Consider the following 11,590-nt stretch of genomic DNA (forward strand, 5'->3'; position numbering starts at 1 on the left):
GGAGAGTGCCGTCGAGAGAGGCGAGGGGTTGGCCAGAAGAGGAGGAGAAGAGAGAGTACGAGGCAGAGATGGAAGGGGAGAGGGAGGGGAAGGAGATGGCCAGGAGTTGAGAGGAGATGGTAAGGAGCGTGTGAGGTGTATCGACGGAGGGATTTGAGAGAGACAAAGAAAAAGATCTATTTTGAGAAGGATTTGAAAGAGATGGGGGTACCATCTATCTTGAGATAGGGATTTGAGCGCGGAACCAAAAAACTTGGGCGGAATGAAATTTTTTTGAGGGGAACGGGTTTTAGTGTTTAATTTTTTTAAGTGGGGTAAGCATCCTAGACGGAAATTCCATCTAGGATGCATCATAGACGGAAATTTCGTCTAGGATGCTAGCCCCATTTAAAAAAATTAAAACACTAAAACTGTCTACTTTGCTATTATAGACGGAAAATTCTGTTTACGATGATGCATCCTACAAGGAATATTCTAGACGGAAAATTTTAGTCTAGAGTATTCTGTCTAGGATGTGAGATTTTCTACTGGTGTCCTCTATAATTTTAAAATATTTTCATCTCATCCTTTACTTATGTACTCACCGCATGAATTAGCAACTCATTTACATATGGGAATTTAGCCCATAAGAAACCTGATATCCATAAATTTAGATAAATAGATACTTATTGTCTGTTCTTCTAAAAAAGTATTTTTGGTTCCGCCACTAACAACGACAGTCCTAAAAGCATAAGGATAATAACAAACAACAAGTAGCTAATTGTAGTTTAAACTAATGGATTTTAACTAAAGAGATCTCTTTAATATAACTTAAAAAAATTTACTGACAAAAAGAAACCTTAAAAAGAAATTGTTAAATTTATTTTATCAATCCATTATCAATGAGACCAACATCAGAATAACCCTAAGACTTGATCTGGTAGGGGGTTTTGAGGAGGCAACATGAGATGAGGGGAGGTGCAACAGGGTTGAGGGATGAATATTTCTTTAAGCCTTTAGTTTGGTTGGTGAGGAGAGGAGATGAGATGCATGTTTTTGTAGTTCATTTTTTCTATCCTCTTAGGGGGTGTTTGGTTCACCCATTTTATATAAAAGTTTTGAGATAACACCTGACAATGACATTTTTGTAAATAATCGATTTTTGTAGATTTTCATAAACTATGTTTGGTTCAAAAAAATTATAGAAATGTTTTCTATAAAGTAGAAAAAATGGGGTATTTTATGGAAATCAACTTCCTCTCCAAATGAGAGGAAATTGTCGAGAAATCTGACACATATATTAAAAAATTATTAATTACACCAGTACCATTATCCATGTGATTTCCCATGGACATTGTTAGTAATCTATTTTTTGTAAAGTGATATTCAACCAAACAAAAGAAAAGAAAACAACATATTTTCTATAAAGTTAGTAACTTTTTTATAATTTGAACCAAACAAAGAAATAGCAAAAAGCAAGAAGTATGATACTATTTGAGTTCTATAAAATTTTCTTACAAATTTTATAGAAATATAAGGAAATCAAATTTTGAGCACATTTCTTTTTTGTTTTTTTTATAGAAATTTAACCAAACAGCCCCTTAAATTCTCCCGATTTGAAGAGATTCTTCTCTCTCTAACTTTTTTGTTCATTTTGTGATGTCCCCTCTCTCTGAGTATCTTTCCTTCACTCTACCTCCCCGTCTAAAAACTTTCTATCAAAGACAAATCTAATTTTTATTCATCTCCTCCCTTCACCTTCCCTCCTACCAAGCCAAGCCATTAAAATAATTCATATTCGTCAATTAAAACTCGATGGGCAATTACGATAGAATAACTGCGATAATGAATCTTCCCCTTTATAACAAGTGGTCCATGAACCAGGTGAAGTTCGAGTATTTTTTGTTTATTTTTTACTAGGTGGGTCTGAAATTGGCCCTTTTTTTTGGTTTATTTTTACTAGGTGAGTGGGAAATTGGCTCTTTTTTTGGCCTCTTTGTTTTTTTTTCCCTGCCTCTTTTTGTTTGTTTGCATTCCACATTCACGTGGTCGTGGCCTGCATCTAGAATCAAGCCCTTAGTGTGGCCACCACTGGCGCCGTGCTAATAATTTGGTCTAACAAAAGACTAAAGCTCCCAAATAACATGTAATAACCCCAAAAGTGCTAACTCATCTGTGGACCCAGTGGGACCCACTCTCGAATCTGTCGTGTCAAATGAACAATGGATAAGTTGGGTGTGGTCAGGACTGGGGTTCTATTGTCTGGTGAAACGTGTCCAAGATAGATTTTTCAGAAGTTGATGTTTGTACCGAAAATAATCATTCTCATTATATTAACATGGTATTGATTAATGATGGTTGCACAAATACAAAATTTTGATTGCGATCATACAATAATCTAATTATACAAAATTAATTTTTGCATTGACATAGTATTCTAATGGCATTTAAAGTCATTGCTAGCTCTGTCATTATATATTGATTGTAATGATTTTCTCTCTATTTGCAAGAGAGAGAACGCTATAGAATCTTTAATTTCCCTTTTCTTCTAGGTGGTTTTGATTGCATTCATACAATAATCTAATTATAAAAAATTGAATTTACATTGATATAGTATTATGATCGCATTAAAACTAATTGTTCTGCCATTATATAGGCTTTTTAATTTCCTTTTTCTTCTAAGTGGATTTGATCGCGTTTATACAATAGTCTAATTATGCAAAATTAATTTTGCATTGATATAGTATTTTGATCGCATTAAAAGTAATTGTCTGTCATTATCTATTGATCGTAATTATTTTCTCTATACTTAGGGGGTGTTTGGTTGCATTGTTTTTTAGAAATGTTTTCTCAAAAAGTACAAACAATGGCATTTCTGTAATTAAGAGTTTTCTATAGATTTCTACAAACTGTGTTTGGCTCAAAAAAGATTTACAGAAATGTTTTCTGTAAAGTATAGAAAAGTACCAAAATTTATAGAAATTGATTTCCTTCTAAAATGGGCGGAAATCTCTTGGAAATCTGACGCATTCATTATTTAAATAATAAAACTCATTAACACTTTTCTATAAAGTTCTCACTTTTCTATAAAGTTGGTGGTGTTTGGTTACATTTCTATAAATTATAGGAAATGTTGCTATTTTTCCAAAAATTATGAGTCGTTTTCTTGTTTTGAACCAAACAAGCACAATACAAAAAATAAGAAAATTTGTACTTTTTAACTTCTCAAAACTTTTCCTATAATTTTTTTTAAGAAATACGAGGAAATCAAATTTTGGATGGAAAACATTTCCTATAATTTATAGAAATGTAACCAAACACCCCCGAGCACTCTATAGGATTTTTTTTTTAAATTTCCTTTTTCTTCTAAGTGGATTTGATTGCGGTTCGTACAATAATCTAATTATACAAAATTAATTTTGCATTGATATAGTATTGTGATCGCTAAAAGTCATTGGTCTTAATTTCCTTTTCTTTCTAAGTGGATTTCGTCCTACTTTGGTCTGGACGTGATAAGGGGCAATTGTTGGCACGCACCTAATGGTTTCACTAACACTAAGGATTTTTTTTTTTTTTTTTAAAGAAGAAGATATTATTCAAAGTCTAGCTGTCATGAAGTATGTAGTTAATTTCTTTCATGGTGCTTTCTTGTCCAAAAAGACGTGTCATGGCAATTTTCTACAAAGGAGCTCAATTGCACGAATCTTTAAATTTAGTATATATCATGTCAATTGCACTGAACGGAAAAGATCCATCATTAATTATCATCTTCCTCTTTAAATTTAGTATCATGGCGTTAGATATCTTCATCACATCACTCCACGCAGAATCGATTAATTCTGCACGTATCTTTCCTTTTAGAGAACATATTACTCTCTTGTGACCTGTGAGTAAAAAATCATTAAAATAAAAACCCTTCGAATAAGAGAACAAATATGAACTGGTCATAGATTGCAATTGAATGCGTTGTCAGCCGTCAAAATAGACAAGCCACCGGAAGAATGTACAGGTTCTGAAATTATAAGGCCTTTATTAATTCATAGTTCTTAAAAGTTCCGTAAATGTAAGGCCTACGTCCACCTTAATGGCTGAGCCATTCAAATTTGGAGGAGAGAATTAATTAGGAGGAGGCTCTGATCTCAACTGCCTGTAAGTTGAGGAGGGGGAGGTTGAGGCATCACGCTCAAACACAACATTTCTTGAGCTTGAGCTCGCATAGACGTGTACAAAACCATTGTCTTAAAAGCAATCACTAAATTGCCTATTGAAAGTTGTTACTCGGTGTACTTGGTCTGCTGTGATATTTTATTGGCTACATGCATTAGAATGCACAAGCTCTCATGACACTTAGTTTGCGAGTGAGATGTTCTGAACCATATAAAATTATAAAAAGAAAATGAAATTACCAAACTACTGGTTATCTCCCTCTGCGTGACCAAGAGAACCACCCTTGCATCCTTTTCAACGTGGACGGTGTCTCTTAAAAGAATGGATATGTAGGAAGGATCTATAGATATTGAAGTGGATGTTAGGATATTTATACATGAGAATGGTCTCACGTTGAAAAGGATAAAAATAAATGATGATGTTCAAGCTTCCCCGGTGGTGCTTGAGTACGTACTTCAAACAAATGTATGAAAGCCGTTGGGTTGCAAGGAAAAAGGAAGTCTTTTAATATTATATGATATTTTACGATATTAATCCTAAAATCTTCAGTAGTTTGCAATAGCTATATCCAATTTGGAGCTATGCATGCCTTTTTGCTGATTTGCTCCGATTAATCATGCAGCGGTAACATGACTACTAAAATCCATAGAATCTTTTATCCTATGTGGATTTTCAACCGTATATGGGTTGGAAATTCGTGCCAAATCTACGTGCAAAATACAAAGCGGAAGACCGTATGCACAAAAATACTAAGCATGTAGAGAGCATGAAATCCACGTCAGGACCATCCTAATTAAATCTAACATGATCTCTATATTAAAGAGAGCATTCAAGAGTTAGGAAGTCATACTTTCGAAGCGTGATTTGATGCTAGATCGAACAACCACTAGCTCATGACCCTTGTTGTAGTAAACCTCCTCTTGGTGGATCTCCAAAACTTCAAGTGAACTTGGAAAAATTGGAGGCTTCTTGAGACACAAGGCAAGATATCCACCCCGGGGTTCTTAAATTCCTACTTCTTACTTAAGATTGCTAGAGTTTAGTAAGAGGTAGAACTCTCTTATTCTCTTATTAAAACAACTTAGCCAATTTTTTATTTTTTCATAAGAGAGAGAGAGAGAGAGAGAGCTCATATTTATAGAGTTGAATATGTTCATGTCATCAATGACTCATCCTATGAGTCGTGCAATGAATCACCTCATGAATCATCATATGTCAAAACCATGTGCTAAAAACCATGTTCCCATACCATACCACTTAATGACTCATCTCATGACTCATTAATCATGGTATAATAAAGTATGTATTTCATAAATAAAAATACCACATCATTATTACTAATACGGTATTTAGTATTTTTTCAATCTTTAACTAATAAGTCATCATATGACCAAATAGTCAACCGGCTAATTGGAATTGATTTATTAAGCACACAACATTCGGATTTTACCGATACATATAATTGTTTATGTGTATTCGGTGAAAATCATATATGTGTATCAATCATACACATTACTCTATAAATTGTATTTCATAGGATTCAAGTACGTGCTTGGTGTGACTCTAGAGCCCAACTTAAAAACTCGGCAGTGGAACATATCCACAAGTACAACAGAGGTGCTAGCTACACATGAAGACTATCCGGGTATAAGTTATGATTAAGGTCTACAAGATGCTTACCTAATTTTATCAGGATCACTCAGTGATAATACCGTACAGTCAGGTCTCTTCGTCAAACCATGTCAAACTATCAAGCCTAGGGTATGGTAAAATGTCAAATCCTAATAGCTTGATTAGTGTTTGTTAATATTAAACTCATAACCTACAAGATCAAGTTGACACTCAGTTTATCTTATTCATCTCGGCCAAGGATTTCCAGGTTATAGTTATATCAAACAATTATATGACATCAACCCCCTATACTGGGAGAGACGAATCCCTTCTTGGCATCTTAATATCTACTTATGTCTCGGGATGCACCCAACAAGAACCGTTATGCGTAACTCAATGAGAACTGTGGTTAGGTAAAAGTCTAAGTACACCATACTGACATATGAGATATTGCACTCATGCCTCAGATCAAGAGACTACTTTGTACTATATCACTTGAGAACTTCTATTTGATAGTTAAGTATATTACCAACTAGATGTTCTCGGTGAGTCATTCAGTCAACTTATTCACTAATGAATCACATGTGTACTGCATCTTGATGTCTCACATCAATGATCTAAGAGATGGATCATCATCCTTCAAAAGAACAAATTGAGTATACACTAGTCTTGTCAAAGTGATGATGTCCTCTCTCTACACTTCATCGACTAGGAACATTTTAGAATATATGTTAGCGACTAATCAGATCTCTTTTTCATTACGATCACTATCAAAATTCTGATTGTCTAGTATAATTCTAAAGACTTTATTTGTATTAAAAAATACTAGATAAATACTGACCAAAATAGTATACCATCATTTTGAACAATGATGTTATATTTATATAGGCCCTGTTATAATATACAATTATTGTCTGCAGGGCACCTATATCTAACAAACTCCAACTTATACTAAGGCCAATCATTATAGTATCTAATATCCAATAGCTCAACAAGTTTTTCAAATTGTGTAAGAGCAATTTCCTTTGTGAATGGATTTGCTATGTTATCTTTTGTGTCTACTCTTTTAATCTTGATCTCTTGGCGATCAACTATCTCCCTGATCAAGTGATACTTCTTTAGAATGTGTCTAGACTTTTAGTGAGACCGGGGTTCCTTTGTCAGAGCTACCGTAGTATTACTATCACAATATAAAGGTACATGATTTTTAATAGTGGGAACAACTTCTAGCTCTAAAAGGAACTTCCTCATTCTGACAGCTTATTTGGCTGCCTCATTTGTCGCAATGTATTCGGCTTCAAATAGTCGAGTCTGCTACTGTGTCCTGCTTAGAAATTTTCTAGCTAATAGCCCCTCTATTGAGGGTAAAAACATATCCTGATACAGATATACTATCATCGATATCGCTCTGAAAGCTTGAGTCAGAAAAAACCACCATTTGGAGGTTACTTTTACCGTATATCAAAAATAACTTCTTAGTCTTTTTCAGGTACTTAAGTATATTCTTAACCTCTTTCCAGTGATCTTCTCCATAATTAGATTGATATCTACTTACCAAACTGAGTGTATAAGCGATATCCGGTCTAGTACATAACATGACATACATGATCGATCCTACTGTCGAGGCATAAGGAATTAGACTCATGCGTTTCCTCTCTTTATTAGTTTGGGGAGACATCTTTTTAAAGAGGGATATTCCAGGAGATACAGGTATGAAATCTTTCTTGAAATTTTCCATGCTAAACCGTTTTAGCACTTTACCAATGTTTCTAGATTGGGATAATCCTAACATCCTTTTTATCTATCTCTATAGATCTGAATACACAATATACATGATACTTCACCCAAATCTTTCATAGAAAATCTTTTTGATAGCCAAATTTTAACCGCTTGTAATGACTGTATGTCATTACTGATTAAGAGTATATCGTCTACATACAAAATAAGAAAGGATACAATACTCCCAATTATCCTTTTATACACACATGGTTGATCTGGATTCTTGATGAAACCAAACTATTTGATAGCATCATCAAAATAGATATTCCATCTCTGCGATGTTTTCTTTAGTTCATAAATGGCTTTAAGCAACCTACACGCTTTTTCACTACTCCCACTGACTACAAATCCCTCTGGTTGAGTTAAAATCACCATTTAGAAATGTAGTTTTGACATCCATTTGCCAGATCTCGTAGTCATAGTGAGCAGCTATAACAAGTAGGATCTGAATAGACTTTAGCATAGCCATTGGAGAAAAGGTTTTATCGTATTCCAAACCTGGTTTTTGACGAAAGCCTTTAGCTACAAGTCTAGCTTTAAAAGTCTCTATTTTTCCATCTACACCTAACTTTTTCTTAAACAACCATTTACAACCTATGAGTATCACCCCTTTAGGAGCATTGTCTAAAATCCAAACTTTGTTGGTGTATATGGAGTCTATTTCGGATTTTATTGCATCAAGCCGTGCAACAGAGTCCCTACTCTGAGAGGCTTGTAGATAACTCAAAGGTTTATCATCATCTATGACGTGATTTTCCATGCGACCTTTAATGAGAAAATCATATTGTCTCTTAGGTGCATGAGATCACCTTGGATATCTCAGGAGTAGTTGAGGTTCTTCTGGTATAACTGAATTTGCTGGTTCTACTAAATTATCGGTATTAATTTGTATCTCTGAAATTTCTTCCAATTCTATCATGCTCCCACTAATTTCTTTTTTTTAAGAAATTCCTTCTCCAAGAAGGAGGCATACCGAGAAACAATTATCTTTTGTTCATCGGTTTGGTAGAATTGATATCCTTGAGAATTCCTTGGATATCCTATAAATTTACATAATATTGAGCATGCTTCTAACTTTTTGGGATCTTGCTTCTTAACATAAGCATAACATCCCCAAATCTTAATATAATTAAGATGTGGTTTCATCCCATACTATATCTCATATGGAGGTTTAGGCACGGCTTTAGTTAGAACCTTATTCAGTAAGTGTGATGTTGTTTCCAACGCATACCTCTAGAATAAAAAAGGTAACTCAACGTTACTCATCATGGAACATACCATATCTAATAGGGTATGATTCATTCTTTCTAACACGCTATTAAGCTATGGAGTAAAGGGTGGAGTCACCTGAGAGAGAATCACATTTTTTTTTAAAAATCCTAAGAAGCTCAAGTATTCACCTCCTCGATCTGATCGAAGAAAATTAACTTTCTTGCTCGTTTGGCTCTCTACTTTATTTTTGTACTTAATAAATTTCTTAAGTACTTTAGACTTGTATTTCATCAAAAACACATGTGCAAACCTTGAAAAATCATCAGTAAAAATAATAAAGTAAAAGTAGCCACCTCTGGCTATTGTAGATATAGGACCACATACATCACTATGTATCAGTCCTAAGAGTTTTGTAACTCTTGCTCCATTTCCTATAAATGGAGTCTTGGTTATTTTTCCTTTAAGTCAAGACTTATAAGTATCATAAGACCCAAAGTCAAGAGGATTTAAATATCCATGTTTATATAACTCGCTAAGTCTTTCTTTATTAATATGACCAAGTCTACAATGCCATAAGAAAGCGTCGTTCATGCCATAAGAAAGTATCATTCATAACTGAGTGCTTTCTTTTATTAGTGTGTTGAATATTCAGAATTATGTTTTGATTAAGAATATATATGCCATTGCACAATGTTCCATAAGCAATCAACTTTTGATTAAATATAATATTTATAACATTGTTCTCCAATTTTAATGTATATCCATCTTTATTTAATAAAGATATGGATATTATATTACACATCATAGTTGGTACAAAATAACAACTATTCAAAATAATAACATTTCCACTTGACAAAGTTAGATGAGAATCCCCTACTACAGGTGCTGCAACTATTGCACCATTACCAACTTATAGAGTCATCTCTCCAGCTCTAAGTTTTCTATAACTTCTCAGCCCCTATAACATATTACAGATGTGAGATCATGATCCGGTATCCAATACCCAAGATGTAGGATTTATAGAAAAACGATTCCGAGTAACAAACACACCTGAAGATGCAACAACTTACTTCTTCCTGATGAGTGAGGCCAAGAATTCTGGGCAGTTTCTTTTCCAGTGCCCTGACTTGTGACAATGAAAGCATTTTGCTGTCGTCATCTTTACCTTCTCTTTGTCCTTCTTAACAACCCTCTTAACATCTTTCCTTGGTTAGTAGTCTTCTTCATTCTCTTTTTCTTGGCAACCAGTTTGCCAGAAGAGGAAGAAGATTGCCCTATAGCCAAGGCTAATGTTCATCCTTTTTTCAAAGAACTTTCTTCTTATCTTAATAAATTAAATAGGGCAGGAAGAGTGGGCTCCAGATCCATCATCAAGAATTGTGATATGAATCGGGAGTAGGTTAGTGTTAAGGACTGCAGAATGATATCGGTATATCTATCTACATCTAGGCCTGCGTTCAAAAGTTCAAGCTCATTAACATAGGAGATCATTTTGAGAACATGGCCCCCAACAAAAGATCCCACAGTCATTTTCATCTGGAACAAATTCCTAGATGCCGCATACTTCATTTGTCGCGGTTTCTTGCCATACAGTTTTTCTGTATTATGAAATATAGATTTAACATCCATATTCTCATGTTGCCTCTGATATACTAAATCCATAGAAACAATTGTGAAGTATAGAGCAAGTGAACAATCTTTATCCCACGTTTTGCGAATTTTAGTTTCCGCTATAGTGGATTCTGGGCCTAGAATAGGTTCTGACGTTGTGAGGACATATGCTACTTTGTCATAAGTTAGGGAAATTTTAATATTCCTCAACTAGTCTTTATAATTAGGACTGGTTAACTTGTTTTGTTCCAATATGAGTTTTAAGCCAAACATAATAGCCTGAAAGAGAAAATTCTTTTAGCAGATGTTCAATACATAAAACAGATTTGGTTCATTTTTTAATCTAAGTTATGTCTCCCACTATTTTTTGAGTCCCTCAAAACCTTATAAGAGGTGATCGAAAAACAACCCCTTATTTTCAAGTGGGATCAAGATCCAATTATCATTGAATGCATCAACCTTGACGATAGCCAACAAACTGATGCACTCAATAATTGGTAGTCAACTTTTGTCTTTTACACTCTTGTAATTCTTGATATGATTTTACCCTTAGTCTTTTATGACCTTGATGGTAGCCAAGAAATCATAAAATGCTAGTCAAGTTTAGACCCATTATTTCTTGACTGGCTTAAATTTAATTTATACAAACCCTTAACGGAAGCCAACAAAGTCGCATAACCAATTTAAACTACCCTAATATCTTATATACAGATGAATACTACTTAGCCATAGAATAGTTATGTCTCGACGGAAGCTAACAAACATAGTATTTATTAGCTTAATAGTATTCAATTGAAATAATGAAGGGCTACGGACAATTTTATAAATCTTTTACCATAACTAAACTTGATATAGTTAAAAGATGCTTTATATTTATACTTGCAATAATTAAACTATCAAGGTAAGCACAAGATTGGTGGGAGGGTTCCAAGCTATTCACTGGGAATATTTATCAGACCTTAATTAAGTAACCACCATTCTTTAAGGCTATAGCACGAAAAATTGGGCATCACTCCTAATCTTAAGTTAGGCATCACCCCATGAGCTATATCTCATAATCACTTTCCTAGGCACTAGTTAAAAATTTGTTCTAAATACATCTCTTTTAACTGCTTTAGGTTTATTTATCTTTCATACTAACGTGATGTTAATGTCGGTCTCACCACTCTATGATCAATAAACTCTTATGGCCATGTCTTACAAAGTTTAAAATGAATTTTTATATAAAAAC

This window comes from Asparagus officinalis, chromosome 7 (assembly GCF_001876935.1).
Source record: "Asparagus officinalis chromosome 7, Aspof.V1, whole genome shotgun sequence".
Classification (NCBI taxonomy): Eukaryota; Viridiplantae; Streptophyta; class Magnoliopsida; order Asparagales; family Asparagaceae; genus Asparagus; species Asparagus officinalis.